The 19,387-nt window shown below is 46.5% G+C and overlaps 1 protein-coding gene across 1 annotated transcript in view; it reads right to left on the reverse strand.

The window, feature by feature from the left end:
- The window catches only part of MN1 (MN1 proto-oncogene, transcriptional regulator), a 35,812-nt gene that overhangs the window by 5,186 nt on the left and 11,239 nt on the right, over positions 1-19,387 (reverse strand). The gene's annotated exons all lie outside the window — the stretch shown is intronic.

Consider the following 19,387-nt stretch of genomic DNA (forward strand, 5'->3'; position numbering starts at 1 on the left):
CCCCAGCGTCCCCACCAGTGGTGCAGCTCGCCCCGCAGCGAGCTTCTCCAGCTCATGTTTCACCATGCCAGAAAAACACCACAAAAGTTCATTTTCACATGCACTTGTTTTAAAGTAAAACAGTAATATATTTGAACACCAGGGATGTACACACAACTGACAATGTCTGTCCTGGACTGCAGCACAACCAGGAGTTTTCACTCTCAGTGCACCCTCCAGCATCTGAAATCGATACTGAAACCACCCAAAAACAGAAAACCAGCCCCAAACCCTCAGTGTCCTCCACTCAGGTCATTCCCATCCACCATCTCTTAGCAGAGAATGCCTCAGTCAATGCAGACAAGCCACAGCCCTGGAAGAAGGGCTTTTTGTGGGATAAAAACGGTGAGTAAACAGAAGAACGGTACAAGACAAGACAAAATAGCCAAATCATGACAGGCAGCCTGCATTTCATTCATATTCACCCAAACACAAGAGGTAAGATCAGACCCAGTGTAGCTCTACCAAATGCAGAGGCTGTAATTTCTCTGATAAACCCTGAGATTCCCATCGCACAGGGCTGAGGGCGGTGCTGGAGCATGCCAAATACACTAGAAAATGGTTGTGAATGTTTAACCTTCTTAAGAGCTTTCTTCACATCATCTTTCTCATGTTCCACAAAGCCCAGCAGTGTGGGTTCACCACACTTCTTGGAATAAGTTGTATTTGTTTCACTTAAGCAGCCTCTTTACAAGATACAAAATGGGAACTGAACAGCTTCTTACACGGTCACAGTGAAATTAAAAAAACAATCTTAAACTAGCTGGGAGGTCCCTGATTTAAACTGGAAAATGCTTTTAATACTTGATTATAGGATGTCAGAATTGTATGTATTCAAAAGAGTATCATAACACAATGCAGAGAAACTAATTAGAACCTGAGGAGGTGGAGCTGTAGGCAACAGGAGGACGGCGGCTCCAGAGCGGAGCTGCTGCCGGCCCAGCCGAGCGGCGCGTCGGGGCAGCCATGTGTGAACACGCAGAGCTCCCACATCCCTCAGCCTGGCACAGCTGCACCCTGCGCTTGCACCCCTGCAGGAGACCCTCACCCACTGCTGCACAAAGAACCCAACATCAGCAGGTCAAAGACACTCATGTTCCCTGAACTCCAAAGTGGATTACAGTCCCCTGTAGCTGGCGCTGGACTTTTTTAGTCAGTTTTGATAAATAAGCAGCACCAAGGAGCAGAGTTGAAGCTCAGAACAGAGTTTGCCATCTAACACCCAACGAAGAGCTTGGGCAGGCGTGAGCACAGCCTGTCTTTGCTCTTTAAACTTACCATCCTCTATGTAAATATATCGGTGTAACTTCTTGTGTATCAAATGTTTAAAATGCAAACGGGATTGTGCAGACAACTGAGAAACGCTTTTCTTACACCAGTATTTGTTCACATCCCTTACAATGCACACAGTACCCATATTTTTTATTCTTAGGTCTCCCTGAACGTACAGGACATGCTGGTCTCGGTACAGGAAAAGCCAGCGCCTTGAGATTAGTCTTTGTGACAGCAGCTTTCTTCCTCTGCTGCAGAAAAAGAGGAAAGAGTCCCTCTGCTGAGCTGCTGTCACGAGGGGCCCCCAGGACCTCGGGGGTGTTTCTGAAAGGAGCATTTAATGCAGGACTCCAGGGGACCAGCCCCTCGGCTGAGGACACTGGCAGAAAAGGCAGAGCCAGCGCATTCCCTGAGCAGGTGCCAGGAACCAGCACCCGGCTGGGATCAGCGCTGGGATGTCTCTCCAGGGCCTCCTCCACAGCAAACAGTCCCCAGGGAGATCGTTAGCAGAGACTGAGGGGACTCAGGAGGTTAAAATTAGCCAGGTAATGCAAGATGGTGCCATCACGTCACTGCCTCACAGTTGCTGAGTTTCAGATAAAGCACTGTCAATCATGAGCAACGCCCAGCTGAAAGCCAGGAACTTCCAAACAAATTATGGTTAAATTGCACAACTGCCTCTTATTAGCAACTACCACAACAAAGTTGTAAGTGCTATTAGTAAAAGCAATATCCTTGTCACAAGAACCATCCTCCATACCCAAGATCTTGAGATGGTCTGGGTGAAGACCTCCTCTCCAAACCAGAGGATGTGACACAACAGAACCTGGGGCAGTGCAAGCAGAACTACCTGGTTCACAGGATAGTCTATGCAGCTTGAAAACAGCACATGTTGAAGCCGAGATACGAGATAAAACCTCTCATGTCAGCACACAAGGTGTTCACAGGGAAGGCATGACACTCAAAGCAACAAAGTGACCAAAGACCAAAAGGAGTCTTGAAATGGCTCAACCATGATGGTTTCCTCACCCTGAAAGCTGTGATCAGAGCACATCCTGGCCTGGCAGCCTCCACAACTGCCAGCTGCGACGGTGGGTGTTGAGCCAGGGAGGACAGTCCCTGGCAGAGCAAAAGCCACCACGCTGCCTGCGCCTGCAGCAGGTTCCTCTGGCACTGCCAGTACCTGACCCTCACTGGGAGCACACACCAGGTGAAGTGGTGGTGGTCCCCAAAGGCAGTTACTGCACAGATCGAGAGTATTTCCTCCTTCTACCTTGATTATACTGGCCCATTCTACCACGATCCTGTCCAGGGGATCATGCTCCTGTCCAGAGCAGCTACTCCGTGTTTCAGAGGTAGATAAAGATGGGGAAAACCCAGCACATGCATCCCAGCCAACTGTGCAAAATTGCTCACAGCAGAGAAAAACCCTGCAATAATCACTGAATGCCCTCGGAGCTAACACAAGGTTTGATTAATACTATTAGCTCAGCTTGTGCACAGGCACTTCTCAGAGCCAGCCACAATATCTGGAAGAGCTGGGTGGCTACGGCAAAGAAATGTTTGCAAACATTCATTGGAACATGGAAGTGACTCAAGTCCAGCCTTTTTCACAGCCCTTACATGCTTGTGCTCAGTTTGTTTAATGCACTTCACACTGTATGTTTTTTTAGGTAAATGTTTCAAAGTATTCTCTGAATGGTTTGCTAACATTCATCAGTTACAACAACATACAAAAGCAAGGGTTTGAATTGCAGTTGGGACCAGACTGCCAGGCCGCTCTCCTGCAGAGGCAGACATCCACACAGACAGCTTCACCTTCCCAAAAGACTAGAAAAGCTTGTGGTTTTTGTTTGGTTGAGTTTTTTGGTTTGGTTTGCTTTTAATAATATTAAAATTTGCTTTTGGGTAAATGCCACCCATTTAGCTTTTGAACAAGCTTAACCCTCAAGAACCCACTTCAACCTCTAAGCCCCAAACAAACAAGCCAACAGCCAGACCAGCCCTCCTCCCAAGGCCCATGCCCGCAGCTCTGACCTGGCATGTTTGGGAAGCTGCTCTGGTTCTGCTCTGCTTTGCAAAATGCACACAGGCCTTGAGGAAATAAAAGGTTGCTGCTTGTTTGTTTACACAGCACTGGTGGCAGGGTGGTCACCCACACAGAAGCCTGGCCATCCGCTGGCAGCCTGCAGCTGGGACACAGGGAGAAGACAAGTTCTGCTCCACCAAAAATCCACACCACAGGCTGCTTTTTCACATCAGCTCAGGGAAAGCATATTTCTCTAGTGAGATTAGATCCTGACACTCTCCTCACTCCCAAAGACACCACCTATATAGACTTTCAATCCTCCAGCTTCCTTCCCCTCCCTCTTCATCCTCAGCCCACATTAAGCTGCCATGCAAAGCCTCTTCCCTCAGGTAGCATCTTCTTGTGCATTTCTAAAAAATAAACATATTCTCTTAACTGTGACGACCTCACAAAGCTCTATGCAAAGCCAGATAAATCCTGATTTTTAGGTAAACTAATCCCATTAAAATGAAGTGCACCTGTGAGGCTAGCATGCATTACATGCATCCCCTCTTGTTAGAGGAGAGATTAATTGAGGGAGGGATGGAGTGTAGTCAGGGCAACGGGGATGCTACACAGAGGCACCAGGAGTTTATGCTGCTCTTCAGGTGCTGCTTGTGCCATTTCTCTCATTTTTTGCCAAACCACCACGAACAAAAGGCAGGGGAGGCAGTGACAAGCAGGGCGAGAGCGCAGTCACCGTCTGGTAGGGGTCTGGTTGGAATTGGGTTCCACTCCACATTTCAGCGTTCCTGTGAGATTGAAGTGACAAACAGGAGGTGAAGATCCCTGGAACAGCTCCTTGCCCCAGGGCTCGTCCCTTACACTTCTTCACCAGCTCTGACAAAGCCTCAGCCGCTGCGCTGCCCAGGGTCCGGCCGCCCGGCCCCGCTGCCGCCCTCGATGGCCAGCCGAGCGTGAAGCCCTGGGATTGCCACTGATCTTGTTAAGGCTAAATCAGAGGATCTGGCCAAAAACGCAGTATTCCCTGATCAGAGATCAGTTTCCCCTCTACCATCTGATAACCACTCTTTAAGGATGCGTTAATAGGCTTCTGTTCGCTCTGCGCCCCTTAAGCAGAGGCTGAGCTACCATAAGAGGGAATAGATTTGAGTAATGATCTCTTATGAGGCAGCAAACCTACATATAGTGTTTAAAATTATTCCCTTAGGACAAGATGTTTTTCACCAAATCTCCCACATGACAGTTTGACATATTGGTTCAGGCACATAGCTCTGCATTTGTACACAGTACAGAATCATCTTTTTCAGTTTTCAAGAAAAATAAGGTTTGAAGCCATTTCATGTTTCCCTGCACGCTGGACCTATTCTCCATAGATTAATTTACTCCTAAAATTTATTTTTAAACACAACTAGTTCATTTGTGTTGATAAACAAATGAGCCATCTCCTCTGTAGCACTGACAGAATCCTGGACAAAGGCATTTTCCTTGCTGCCAGAGCACCAGTAAGCACATGTTTTGCATTTGTTTATAAACACAGACATGGCACCTGCCACCTGCTTACTCCATAAACTTGCAACACTTTCAGTTTTCTTCACCTCTGTACCCCACTTGGGACTGGATCTGTCTCTTTGTCTTTTAAATGCCCTGAGGCAAAGGCTGTCTCTGGCCTTTAACCCTGCACAACACCCAGCACTCTGGCCCCATCTGCTCCATTAATAAAACCCTCCTCTTGCTCCAATTCTACTCCTTCATTTTGTTTTGTGTAACCAATTTTTAAAACCCATAAGACGCTTAAAGATGCCACCCTACTCAATATGAACAATATTAAAGGACACCAGAAGGGTTTGTGGTGAAGATGAGCAGCTAATGGCAAGGACTTGTAATGTGCACATAGAAAGGGGGACCAGGCAACTCCCCTCCTGCTGACCAGGAGCGCTGTGCAGACATCCCAACTCCAGGGTATCGGCCACATCTCACTCATTAACATTTCAAGAAGTCATTAGGCTTGGTCAGTCCGCAGATTTATTGCGGAGATCCAGCCAGCTGAGCTGTGCTGTGACAGCCCCTCTCACAAAGGAGGGAAGGCTCTTCAGTCACATCCATCTACACAGTGCTGGGCACTGTCCCTCACCACTAACATACCCCACAAACCCAGATCAAAGCATTTGAATTTGCTGCATGGAGATGAGACAGTGCTCACCCAATGGCAGGGCAGGGCCATCCCTGTCCCAGGCTGGGAACACAGCCCCCCTTGCCCTTCATGGGGAGTGGTGCCCACCCCTCCATCAGGTCTGGCAACATCCTCCAATCCTCAAAGCATTTTCCTCCACAGACAGCAAGATTAATTGGAGGTGCCTGTGACTCTAAAGGGAGCATCTATCAGCCCATGCTGCAAAGATGTTTATTTTGCTTTCAGTGGTCTCTGAGCTGGCTCAGCTCCATCATGCTCGCTGCTTGCACAGAATTTGGGTAACAGGAGACACACAGTGCTTGCTGCAAACACACATTTCTCTTTTCTCCCCTGACCTCTTTTCATGCTCCTGTTTTCCCCAGAAGCAACGGAAGGATGTGCATACCACAGCAGGCTGCCCCAACCCACGGCAGCGTTAAGGGCTGTTGCCACAGCTGTGGGGTCACAGTCAGACTGCAGTGTCCTACCCCACAGCTCCAGCACCTGGGGACAAACTCAGGCTTTTAACCACAAGCTGGTGCCTGAAGAAACTGGTGAAAACACCGTTAAGAAGGAAAAATACTAACCCTATCAGTGGAAAAGGTGGCAGTCATCTTGCAGGCAGCACGACCTTGAAGACACAGGTGTGAGGAGCAGAGTGAGATTCCTGTTTGAAAACCACGTTCCCTCCTCCCTACTGGTCGGAGACGAGGAAGGGGCAACACCCGGTTCCCCACTTCTCTGCCCAGCAGGAGAGCACCATGCATCTATGGCTTTACTGGACAGTGTGAAACTGCCCCCACCTATTTATTTATCTGGAAGCTACTGTTAAGTTACTGCTTTCCAACTTTATAACTCCCTGAGAAGAAGCACAAGCCCAGTGTCTGAGGGGGAAGCAAGAAGCTCCATACCTTGAGATGGCACTAGCTCCTGTGCCCTGCTGGACAGCCACGCGACAACAGACTCTGTTTAACGCACATCCTTCCTCTCTTTTGGCCACCTTCAGTTCCTCTTTTCAGTTTAACACAGTAACTCTCAGGCTTTACTGCAAAACATGCAAACCGCAGAGGGGAGCTCTGCCTGCCTCCCTGCCAAGAGGCTGCTGACAGGGTTTTGGTTCTCACATCATAAAAGACCACTCCTCCACACCAGGTCCCATCACAGAAGGGCTGCAGCACTGCTTTCTGCCAGCCAGGTCCTGCCTTCCCCTGTGCAGGCAAACCTCAGCCCATCTGTAACAGCCACTGAAAGCTGAGCTATTGATGGTCTAACCCAACGCAGCCACACCACTCTAAACCACCCGTCGGGCTCCTCAGAGTCATCACCCGCACTGGGCTCTCCAAAGTTCTGCATGGTATGAGAAGCTATGACCCTGCCACCCAAGGCTTTAAAAAGGAAAGGAGTTAACTGCCTATCCCACCCACTGGTGCCATCAGATTTACACTAGGATCTAGCACTGGGACAAACAGCTTCTCCTCATTGTCCCTTCAAAGGACAGCAGCTGCCTCAGCCATGTCCCTGCCTCTGCCTTCAGCACATAACAGGAAAAGCAGAACTCCACAGTAGGAGTGAATATGGGCTGACTGATCCCATGTTTCCTCTGCTGTTGGCGTACATCACTCACTTGCACTAACTAAATGCTTTGAGCCTCTTTTCACCAAGGGTACCAACCCACACATCGGCGATGAGTAAGGAAATGCTGGGGTTTGCACCCAATACTTCCAAATTTATTTCATATGCACGCAAATTATCACATGGCAGCTTTACCTACAACTCCAGCCCATGTGAAATCCAGCTCTTGACAGCCAGAATGCAAAAGCAAATAAAGCGGAATTTTCTGCTCACACAGAACTTGCATGAAGTTGTTCAATATGCCCTCATTTAAACCAAAACCAGCTCCTGGACACTGCTTCCTATTATTTCAGGACAGAGCAAAATTTAAGAAAGACATTACACTAAAATGCTCTATGTTGAACTGCCACCTTGGCCATTGAACAAGCTTTGCTGACTGTGGGTGGGGAACATCCTCGGGTTCCTGCAGGTCCGGCTCAGACCCGCACTCTCCCACGGGCACCACGTCGCCAGGAGCTCGCTGCCCACCCCCACTGTCTGCAGACCCTGTCCTGGGCCACCCAGCCTATCGACCACTCAGCTGCTTTTCCCCATGAAGACAGAACATTTCAGTGCACGTTAAATGCTCCACAATGGCTCAAGCCAGCCTGAGCTCTGCTCTGTCACCACCGGCTTGACTCTTTGCCAGGGGATGGTGCCTGGAAGAGCACCCTCAATATTCACTCTATAACCCATTGTATCATCTTTGGAAGTTTGGCTGCAGCTCGCTTCTTCTTGAGGATACACAGACCAAAAGTACCAGCATCACCTTCAGCCTCACACACGTTTCAGTGCACAGAGAAGGCCTCCAAAAATAGCATGGAAGTGCCCACTCACGCTGGCAGGGGAAGTGGGTGTATTAATAGAGTTTGTAAAGACAATGAATAGATGGTGATTACGCACAGAGAGCAACCCAGGAGGAAATATGCAAATTCCAGCTTTCTCTCCTCAGATTTGTGCAAGAGCTTCTACATAATTACTAGAGAAAAAATAGAAGTGCCAACAATAAATAGGATATTTAAGCCTTGCCTATTACACACAGAAATCTCTGTTTTCCTTACATAAAGTGAAAACAGAATGAAAGAAGAAGATTCCCATCAAAGAACTTTGTTTGTGGTTGCTTAGTTTCAGGATGCAAATTAAATGAGAACTTGTTGGCCAAGTGTAAAAAAGAGAAATTTGCCTCTGAAATATTCTCAGTCTCTTGTGAGGCAAAGGCTTGGACTCAGCTGGCCAAAGACTTGTATGTGCTTCATTGCCTCGTTCCCAAAGAAATCCACAGGAGCCATATCCTCATATCCCACAGCCAGATCTGTACCCAGCCTGATGGCCAGGGCCAGGGATGGAGTGTCCTCTGCTGCCCACCCCTTAGCCCCTCCATTTCCTCCCCAGCTCTGCTGCAGCTCCTGGAGGTTCCTCTGCCCCGTCCATAACTCACAGTTACGAGACTGTAACACAAAACTGCCACAGGCAAAGTCAATCTCTCCCAGGGGCCTCACACATCTGAGGCACTTGCACACCAAGAATGGTGATCATGTGTGTTAATGCTCTGGGTTAAACCACATGAGTTCAAGGATATTAGTGAAAATACAACTGGAGTTTACCAAAGGCTGACAGTAAGTGAGAAGAAACAGTATCAAGAGTTTTAGGTCTTTTATCGCTTTTTTAATAGCCTTGAAATACATCCCATTCCTCTTTAAGATACCTCCAACTGCAGTTTGGTGTCTCACAAGTAGCAGCTTGTACAAAGGGACCCCGGGATCCAGCCTCCCTGCAATCAGAAGGAGCTCAAACAATGTCCCAGAGTAAGAGCCACAGGAGTAGGGACCCCAGAGCCAGGCGGGCAGCACGGATGCTCCCGGCCCACGCTCCAGAGACAATAGTTTCCAGATAACTGTCTGAAAGCCCCAGGTCATTCCTGAACAGTTTCTAAAGAGTCTATGAAAAGTAACTTAAAAAAAGTACCTTTTACAGGCAGCCTGATTTTGCTAAAGAAGCGTCAAAATCTCTGATGGAAAACATTTAAGTGCTTGCAAATCTGACTGGTATCTGATGCCATCAACCCAAAATGCACTTCCTGGGTAAATTCTTACTAGGTCTTATCTGCTATAGAAAAATCTGAAATTCTGGCATACCCCAAATACTAATTTGGCTCAGAAAGAGATGCAGACATTGTTGCCATATAATGTATTTGGTACATTCAGAAACATCCCATAAAGCAGCAGAAAGGTGTGGTGATTCAGATGGGGCTCCTAAATCTGAGGGAAGACCAGGGTTTGTTTGAACAGCATGTTTTAAAACTAAATATATCAAAAGGAAAAGCAAAAATAAAAATCATCAGACAGAAGAAATATGCAACCATGTGAAGGAGGACTGGCAGCAAGGGGAATTTACCTTAAGAAAAAAGAACAAAGAAACCTGACTTTCTTAGATAAATCTGTAAGTGCCACTATTAGGATAAGAAAAATATAAGCTCATCTTTTTCTTCCAATTGTCACATCACCATGGAACATCTTTACAAAATTCTCAGAATAGCAACGAATCAGGAGCAAATAGCTGTTCAAGCAAGAAAGTCATGGGTAGACAAATCTTCACTGCTGTAACGAAAACTTAACTCTAAAGTTTCACACACCAGTAAATCAACAAAATGGGCCAGTACAACACAGGGTGGACAGTCTCATCTTCCAGCTCGAAGCTGAAATATGGGCCTGTGTTCTCCTTCTAGCCATATGCTTACATGATTTATGTCCCACAACAATTTCAATATCCCTGGAAAATGAAAAAATGGCAGACAATTAGCTCACCTCGCTACACTGGCAGTTGTGTGGGCTCTGCCTGCTGGACAGAGGTGACACCCTCCCTACACCCATGTAAGTTACAACAGAGAAACATGCTGTGGCACATCCACCCCCCTGACACAAAGCAGCTACGTAGCACTGAAGACTGTTGTGGGGGCTGAGCTGATACACCACAGCTGAAGAACCTTCCCATGCACGTGGGCTGCAAGACCTTTAAAGCACAACATCCACATCAGAAATGAAGCAGCAAGACTGAGACACCTTTGTGCGAGGACCTTGCTTGCAAACACAACCCTGACCCTCCTGGGGGTGACAGCCACCTCGCCCCCCATCCATCCTGCCCCTGCAGAGGCCCCTTAGCTCAACGCATGCAAGTTCCATACAAACATCTCACTACTGAAATGAAGCCAAATATAACGAAGCTGCCATGCAACCAGCTACCAGCATAAGAATCACCTTGTCAGCTCCACCTGCACTTTCCTAAGAAGGGCCCTGTTTGCAGTTTGAGCTCTGTTAAACCAGACAAGACTTGGCTCTTCAGCACCTGCTTCCCCACTGTAACACAGACACACAGAAGGCATCAAACCAACCGAATCCTCCACACCACCTCTGAGTCACACCTTCCATTTGCACAGGCAGGGCAAGATGTAGGTAGCACAGCTAGAGTCCTACACCCAGAACCCTGACCCAACCCCAGCTACCCCTTTGGCACCAGCCAGGTCTGCTGCACATATAAACCACCCACTACACACCCCTTAAAGGCTGTCAGATACCAAGCCAATTGGCCCAACATCAAAACTGGTTCTTCTGAAGGCAAGGACATTCAGGCTGGCCTTTAGGCATCTTCTGAATGGCAAAGCCCAAGTCACGCCTCTGCTCAAATTACGTGTCTCCCAACGGCAGCATCGAGCCCGTCGTGGATGAACACTGTTTACTGAAAACATGCTGAGAAAGACAGGTTTCCATAACAGCACTGCAACAAATTATGTGATCCTCCGTCCTTCCCAGAGGTTTGGATCCACACAGCCTCATCCTCCACTGCACAGCTGCCAAGGCAGATGAAATGTTGGGCCTGTTGGGCTTAGATAAGAGGGAGTGAAATGAGAGCAGGAGCACCCATCACTGACAGGACCACAAGGACACACACATGAGCAGAACATAGTGCCTCAGCATACCCACCTTCCCTCCACTCCTCCAGGTCTTCTCAAGCAGAAGGCAGCTGGGCTGAAAGAGTTAATCCCGCCTGGAACAAACATATCTCCGGTTTCTCAGAAAGTCAAAGGCTGCAGGAGCTGGGCTGCCTGCTCCCTGCCTGCTGCCTGACCCCTGACATTTCCACTCTGCTTCTCCCTGGCATGGAAAACTTAACTGTACACAAACAAACAGGTTGGGAGGACAGATAAATGGAAGACAGAGGAGGAGAAAGGGAAGATTTCTCAGATTCCTTGTAATAGCCCTGATTAAATACTAGCAGCCACCACCAGATGTGGGTGAGGGGCTGGCATTTATCAGTAAACCCTGAAGTCTACAGCAAGACATCTCTGTTTAATTAATCCTGAAAGGGTCCCTTCCCCCTTCTACTTCCCAGGGAGGTTTTGGGGATCTGCAAGTTTAAAGCTACAGCAAGTCCTTTTGAGCTCTTTTTCTTACAAAGCACAGGGCAGAAAGCGCCTGTTTAAAACCTTAGCCAGGAGGTACAAACTCTTCAGCAAAGACTTGCACTGCAGGGAACCCCTCTGAGGGGCCCTTGGCTGCAGCCCTGCTCCCCCTCTGCAGCAGTACCCCCACCACCATTTGTACAACCACCTGCTGGCAGTGTGCACACACCCACTCATCACCAGACATGGTTCTGCAGGTCTTCCCTGGGCTGGGGGTCTCCTGCCACTCTTACAGAATATCCATTTTCCAAGGGACAAATCTACTCAGTGCTTCAGGCAGTTGTACCATCCCCCATTTTCATCCAGTTTTCCCATTTCCCTGGTGGCGCTGACATCATTCAATGACAGAAGAGACTGCATATACACAAGGAGCAAGATGATTGCAAGAACTCCTGTCCCTGGGCTCTCACTTTGCTCAGGGAGGCTTGGGAGGACCTTTCAAGGTACCTTCCATTTCAGAAGGTCCCTGCCCTCTGATCTGAGGTGAACTTTGTACTAATGCAGAGCACCACAACTGAAGCCATCAGCCATGAACAGCCACAAAGCTGGCATGTCCCTCTACACCAAACCCTTCCTTGGCAGCAGTGGGAGAGAAGCTCTGCTGCCAGGACACCTTCATCCCACCACTGCACTCCAAGAGCTGCAATATGCCCCTGAGCACCCACCACAGTAGGGATGGAAACTCTTGTCACTGGAAAACAGACAGATCACCAATACACATTGTAAGAACCAGAAAACAGCTTCTGATGGAGGTGAGCACTTGCCAAGGCTTTGAACAAGTGCTGAAAAGAGAGGAGGGCAGGTGGGATCTGGCAGCAGAGTGCTCAGTTCCCCAGGTCAGACAGCCATGTTAAAAGCCAGCCAGCCAACCACCCCCCACCCAGCCCCCCAGCTTCCCCCACCCCCACAGAGCCACCTCCTTGCCCTGGAGGAGGGAATCTGAGCAGCAGAGCCAGCCAACAGAACAGCATCACTAACCCAGCACCACCCTACTCATTCTTACAATTGGTTTTAAATTTTCATGTATTTTTCTTAAAGTTGGCCATGAGAGTTCATCCTTTCCTCTTCCTTTCCCCAGTAACTATAAAAATCACTGTTAATGCTTATTTAATTACTTATCTCCCACATTTTCTTTTCCAGGATTCTTTTTCTAAAGCCTTCCCAGCTCCAGAGAACAGCAACAGACAAAATGGAAAAATAAAATGTTTCTTTTTTTTTTTTCCTAAAAGAATAAGCATTATTTAATTTTCTAAACCCTCTTATTTGTTTCCTTTTTTTCTTCCCTCTCCCCCCCCAAACTTGTGTAAAGCTGAATAAACTGGTGGTAGAATTACAAAGATTATTCTTTTTGTGCAAAAACAGCAAATGAAAAAGTGGAAGAAAAATCTCTGAAACAATGATTTCTGGTGCAATCAAAAGCAAAAAGAAGAGGGAAGAAAATGGAAATTTTGAAAGTCTCAGTTCAAATTGTTAAAGAAAGCTATATTTGACATCAGCTTTATAAAATTCTCAGGAAAATACAGACAAAACCAGTTATTTTCTTGAATATCTATATTCTTAAAATACCTGTTTTCAACACAGCCTCTTTTCTGAAGAAGTACTGGGGTGGGGTATGAACTGTGATGAACTCAAAAACATCTCTGTCTACCCAAAAAACTCATTATGCAATAACAAGAGACAATCCAGTACATAATCAAAGACAGAATCCTGACATGTTCAAAGAGAAAATTATTGTAACAGCAGTGACTTTGAAGATGAGAAGCTTTGGTATTTTTATAGAAATAATGGCCATGAAGATTTTTTCTGTAGCAACCAATGCTGAAAGGCAGGAGTCCTCCTGCAGTGTGCCCACCTGCACATGGAGCACAACCAGCAAAGACAGTGGAAAAGGAAACCATGACACAAGGAATTCATACCTGAAGTGGAATCCAGCAGCACGCTATGATGCTCAGCCACTCACATGAGGTAGGAAACACTTCTAACAATGGGCAGGAGCAGCCAAGGCAGAAGTCTGGGAGCAGCCCACCATCTGGCTAGTTGTACTGGGCTTTCCTTCTCAGATACAGTTTTAAATTTCCTAACAATAGATGGCTGCCCAAGATCTGGACACCAGGCCTAGCAGTATCTTCTCAGCTGAGGCGCAGGGGAAGAGCCAGCTGTGCTGGGCGATGTGTCCTGCTGGGCAGGTGACAACCCGAGCCCCGTTCCTGGGCTCTGCCCCGTGGGGCTGCAGAGAACAGAACAGCCTGAGGGTAACACTGTGCCCTGCACTGCACACTGCCCAGGGCCAGCAGCCAGAGACTGGGACTGTTCAGAAAGGTTTGCCTTCCAGAGTTACACCAAACAAGCATTTTGTTGGGCTTCTTAAAATTTCATTTTAAACAAAAACTCAAGATCCAACCTCCCATTAATACAAAACTTGCAAGTTACGAAGAGCTACACTGAAATATTTACATTTTCAACATGCTTCCAGGGAATGGCACATTTGGCTGTGAAAGTCGTGATTTGCAGTCTTTGCTGAACTACTGTGATTCATGAAAAGTGAATCACAAAAGGGAAATTTTGTGACTGAATAAATAGCTATTCTGTAACCCATCCAATGAGAGGTAGTATTTTTCTGTTCCTTGATTGGAAGATCACCAGAAGATGACTGTAAGTAGTCAAAGCCTCTCTGACTATAAATACCCCTTTCAAAACCAGAATTGGGATTAAGCTCCTGTTAGTTAGGAGTAAGAGTCAGGAAGAACACCAACGGATGCCAAGTCTGCTAAGTGAGGTATCAACACCAACAGAGCATCACAGATATGCACAAGCTGATCCCCATTTGCTGAGGGAGCTTGAGAACACATTTTGAATAACGAATCCCAGAACTTTGTTATCAGTTCCCAGTAATCTGAAAATTGGTGGGAGGTGGAATCCACTGAAGCCATTTTTCCTTGCAAATGTTGTGCAGGAGCAGATCCTTGAAAAAAGGTGGGAAGAAATATCTGGGTAAAGAAGCCATCAAAACTCCAATGCAGGATGCCTGCAAAAGCCCAGAAAGATTTTGGTTTCAACTAAAATGCCAAAAAAAAGACATTTTCAGAGAGCGTTAGGAGAAGAGTACAGTGTGCTTTGACAGGCATTAGAACTGCTCTAAGAAAATAAGGCCTTTTGTTTTTCCTGTATCTCATGTTTTGGGGGATATCCCAAGCACAGAGTCCCTCGAAGAGTAATTTGTCACAAAAATTATGCAAAAGGCTCCTCAGCATCACTGCCCATCCAATTGTTATTTTGAACATGAAGACTCTGCGTTGTATCAACTCCAATCCATGTCTCCATCATTACACATATTGCATATACGTGGGAACCATTTTACCCATACTATGAAAACTACAAACAACTTATTTAATAAAAGCATTTTCTCTGAATAGCTGCTTAAAGCAGGAGTCTTTCTGTCAGCCCAGAGGGTTACTACTCAATTTTCTACCTAGGCACGTATTTACTCTCCAGGTCTCCCCACATTCAGGCCCAACATACAACACTGAACCCACGCTGGGATGACATGGACAGAGGACCCTGGGCTTGGCCATTCTCCCTTTTGGGGCATTTCTGCCAAAAATTCTGGCCAGTGACATAGTGGTGCCTCCCCGGTGAGGTGGGCAGAGGCAGTATGAGCACAGCTGGCGTGCACACCTCATGTCCCCAGCAGGAAGCTCAAATCCAGAGATGCCACCAGATGGGGAGCAGTTCTCCAAGACAGACCCTGTGCTGGGCTGGGGGGTCCAACTGCTGCACAGACCTTGGCACTGGAAACCATTCTCCACAGAGCACTCAGACAGCCCACAGTCATCGTTTCAGCCAGATCTAAGGGAGGGGGGAAGGGGGGGGCAACAAGGATAAGGATAGATCAATTTTGCTCTAAAACTTTAAATTAAACACTTCTGTTTTGGAAAGAATTTCATTAAGGTGAAAATATAATATAGAAGAACCCATTTAGGAAGAATGTGCTATTAATTCTTAGCAGTGTGTGTGGAAGGGAAAATTGCATTTTTATCTAAATGTTTTTTTCTGTATAACCCATTTACAGTATTCTTTTACAGCTCAGTAATGGGAACTTTGCACATCTCTATTTGGGCCAGACCACAGCAAAGGCAGGAGCACCATTCAGGAACAGTCAAATATAACCCCTTAAAACAGATTCCAAGAGAAGCTCCAGAAAAAGGATGGGGGGGGGGGGGGAAAAAAAAAAAAAAAAAAAAAAAAAGCAGCACCAGATTTTTGAGGCCGGGAGAAAAAAGGTTGTATTTTAGGGCTTCTTCCCTAAGGGACAAGAAAAAGTTTGGTCTTCCCCCTCTCCTTCCTTGCTTGAAGCAGAAACATCTCCTCTTCAGTGCAGTTATGCAGCCCCAAGCACACGAAGAGCAAAACGGTGCCATGTTATCACTCTGAAAAACTGCACAGGGATATTCTGAGCTACAACAGTTACTATTACATGGTGAAAAAAAATGTAGGCTATGAAAAACTATTTTTATCATGATAAACAAATGCTCATTTCTCACTACAGAGCATTTTCTTGCAATCTGAAACTGAATATAATCTAAACAATAATTTCAAACAATTGACGCTATGATCCAAGCTTGCCTGATATATTGCCATCAGGCAGTAAGAATAAAGTCAAGTAAAAGCAAACGTAGACTCAGAACCAACTGAACTATATCTTAGCAGGGTTGCTTAATCTAGTACAAATAAAGGCATGTTTTTAAAATCTTAAGTCATATAATTCAGTATCTCAAACTCAAGTAAACAAACCAACAGCGTATACTGGCCTTCTCTTTAACAACCAAATCAACTGATCCTCCAAACAAAGCAGCAGGGCTCACAGAAGAAGTTAAAGCTATTTTCTAAGCATTGCTCTTTTGACACTCTTCACCTTACCCCCCACCCCCCCCCCAATTTTGGCTTTTATTAGCTTACTTCTGAAAATAACAACAAAAAAAACCATATCTCAAAACAGATGTTTAAAAGTGCAGCAGTTATGGAAATATAACTGGACAATGAACAGCTTTTACTCTCTTTACCTAGCTGTAGTTCTTACTGCAAAGCTGTAATTACAGGAAACTACTTCTGTTTTAAGCTTTACAGTGAGCTCTTTCCAAATTTAAGGCCAGCAACCAACCCTTCATTATGCTTAATAGGTAGACATAAAAACATAATTGTATCCCAGTCTCTCCAACTGCCTGTTTCTCCAGCTCCTGAAGCTCACACTTGTCTGATGCAAGGAAGAGATTTTTAATCTATTCTAACCTGTAGCTGAAATATTTCAGCATCATCGGTTTAAACCACTCTAGACAGAGCTACACAAAATACAGAGCATTTGGGTAATTATTTGGAGTAAAACCTCATTGCTTTGTTAAAACCCTGTCAGGCTCCTACCCACCCAACATCCAAGCATCTGGCAGAGCCCGGAGCAGGGCCCAGGGACACAGAAGCCCCACAGGGCAAACTCCTTCTTGCAATTCCCTGAGCCTCTTGGCTACAGCAAGCAATGCTACCTTGATTCATCTGCAGGACAAATCACTTTACCACGTAAGATATAATATTACTTTTTATGCAGGAAGTTTAAAAGTGAAGATAATAAACAACAAGGCAACCTCCAAGCTCCCAAAGCTCTTCCTGGGACAATGGCCCCAGAGTCACTGCCAGCTCAGTCAATACCTGTTCTGCAGGCAGCACAACCAGTTAACAGATGATGGCATGAAACTCCCCACTGATGGCAAATAACAACAAAGAACCAGAATGAATAAATCTTTTGCAATTCTCTTTTTTTGGTGATCTGCCTATCTCAAAAGAGCTAGTAAGAGATTTTAATTACACTTGAAACAGTCCTATTTTTGCCTCTGCCCCCAGAAGGATGGCATGGCAGAGAGCGCACGGGGAGCTGGATGCTCACTGTTTCCCCAGCATGAAAAGAACAGCATATGCAACCAAAAAAAAAGCAAAAAAACCAAACCAAAACAAAAAAACACTCCGATTTTATCTTCACAAAAGCACTTGTGGTTTTGGTTTGTTTAAATCGAGAATGTGTTGCAAGTGTTTGACCCTATATCCAGCAACAATAAAATCTGTTCCATCACAAAATACCAGCTGCTTTGCACTTTGAATGATAATACCATTTGTAAAGTGCTTCAGCATTATTGTCTCATAGACTGTGGTATTTTTTACTACGATTACTGGGGAATTCTTTTTTTTTTTTTTATAATACAAACAATAGGCACATTTATTATTTTCTTCCTTATGAAAATGTATTTGGGATGAAATGTGGGCTACTCTTCAGACTAGGCAAAAGAAGTTTTTCAGCCTAACATTTTGGCACTAATGAAAATTAACGAGTCAGAACAAAACCACCTGTAACCGACGCAAGAAGTCACCTGCCTGCCCTACACGTCTCAGGGTTGTACCCTGTTTCTAGCACTGTTGCACCAGGACCACTCCAGGGTTCAGGTGAACCAGAGCACTGTGATGTGCTGGATGGCTCCAGCCCTCGCCAGGGCCTGGTGGGGAGGATCCCCCTCCCCTCATCTGAGGAGTGGAGAAGCCCACCCGTGGTGACATTTCCATGAGGGAGGTGAAGACCCACCTCTCATCAAAGTATTTCCACAACGTTTCAGTTTCTTTTCCTGTTGATCAGACTGAGAAATTCACTTAGAAATTCACTCACACACTGGACCCAAGTGCCCTAGCTGTTGCCTTTTTTGTTTTACCAGGAGAGGAGACATGCTGCCCTGGGGACAGCTGCCCTGTCCCCACCACAAACACCGAAGGAAGAAACGATCAACGCAGAAATGAGATTTCTGAACGGGAGAAGGCACAGAGCTCTTCACTCCCCCACCTACACACATTCCAAACCAGCACAGCCAGACCCCCCTTCACACCAGCCTCCGTTGGGCACCTGAGTGTCCAGACTCACCCTCAGGGACCCTCTGGCCCTGCCAGCACCGGAGCCCACCACCCCAGCAGGACCCTCTGCCAAGGCCCCAGCAGCACCGTGCTCAGTGGCCTCGCGGCTGCGACCCCAGGGCTGAACCACGACTGGCTTGGCTCACTGGGACTGAACGTCCTCAGCAGTGGGTACATCTCCCAGGTTTCTAAAGAACTGTACCAATTTATGGCACAATAAATATGATCTTAACTAATAAAAATAATAATAATAGAGTGGGACCTGGGTACAGACTCCACTGCCACGTAAATCAAACACAAGCCCAAGTGTTCTTAAGTGCAATGACAATGACCCGACCAACTGTGCAGGTACACCCTACCCACCTGTTCCCCCTTGGACCAGGGAGCATCCCCCTCAAACCAGGGAGCACCCCCCACAGCAGCAGAGGGGAAGCCAAGCCCAGGACCGGCACCCCCACCTCGGTCTCAGCCCCAGCTCCTCTGCCTCCCGCCGCTCGACCACCCACCACCCAAAGGCTTCAGCATCTCACTACAGGGGAGCATCTGCCCACCCCCTCCCAAAGAAAGAATGTATAGATTTTTCTAGGAAAGAGATCCTAAAATTCTGACCCAATAATAACCCCAGTCCAGCCTTCATTTCCTATGTTAATAGATCAATTTACATCTTTCTAGCAAAATGGTTTCAGGCTACATTAAAAAAAAAAAAAAAAGTCATGCCTTTCTTCTTAAACGGCATTTTTGGAGAGGATTAAGAAGAGGAAGGAAGGATATAACTGTTTCCAGGGCTTTTTGGTGTATTTGCTTCACACAGTGAATTAATATTTTCAATTTTAAATCAGGAGTGTATTCTTAATTAGGGTATGAAATG

This window comes from Apus apus, chromosome 16 (genome assembly GCF_020740795.1).
Source record: "Apus apus isolate bApuApu2 chromosome 16, bApuApu2.pri.cur, whole genome shotgun sequence".
Classification (NCBI taxonomy): domain Eukaryota; kingdom Metazoa; phylum Chordata; class Aves; order Apodiformes; family Apodidae; genus Apus; species Apus apus.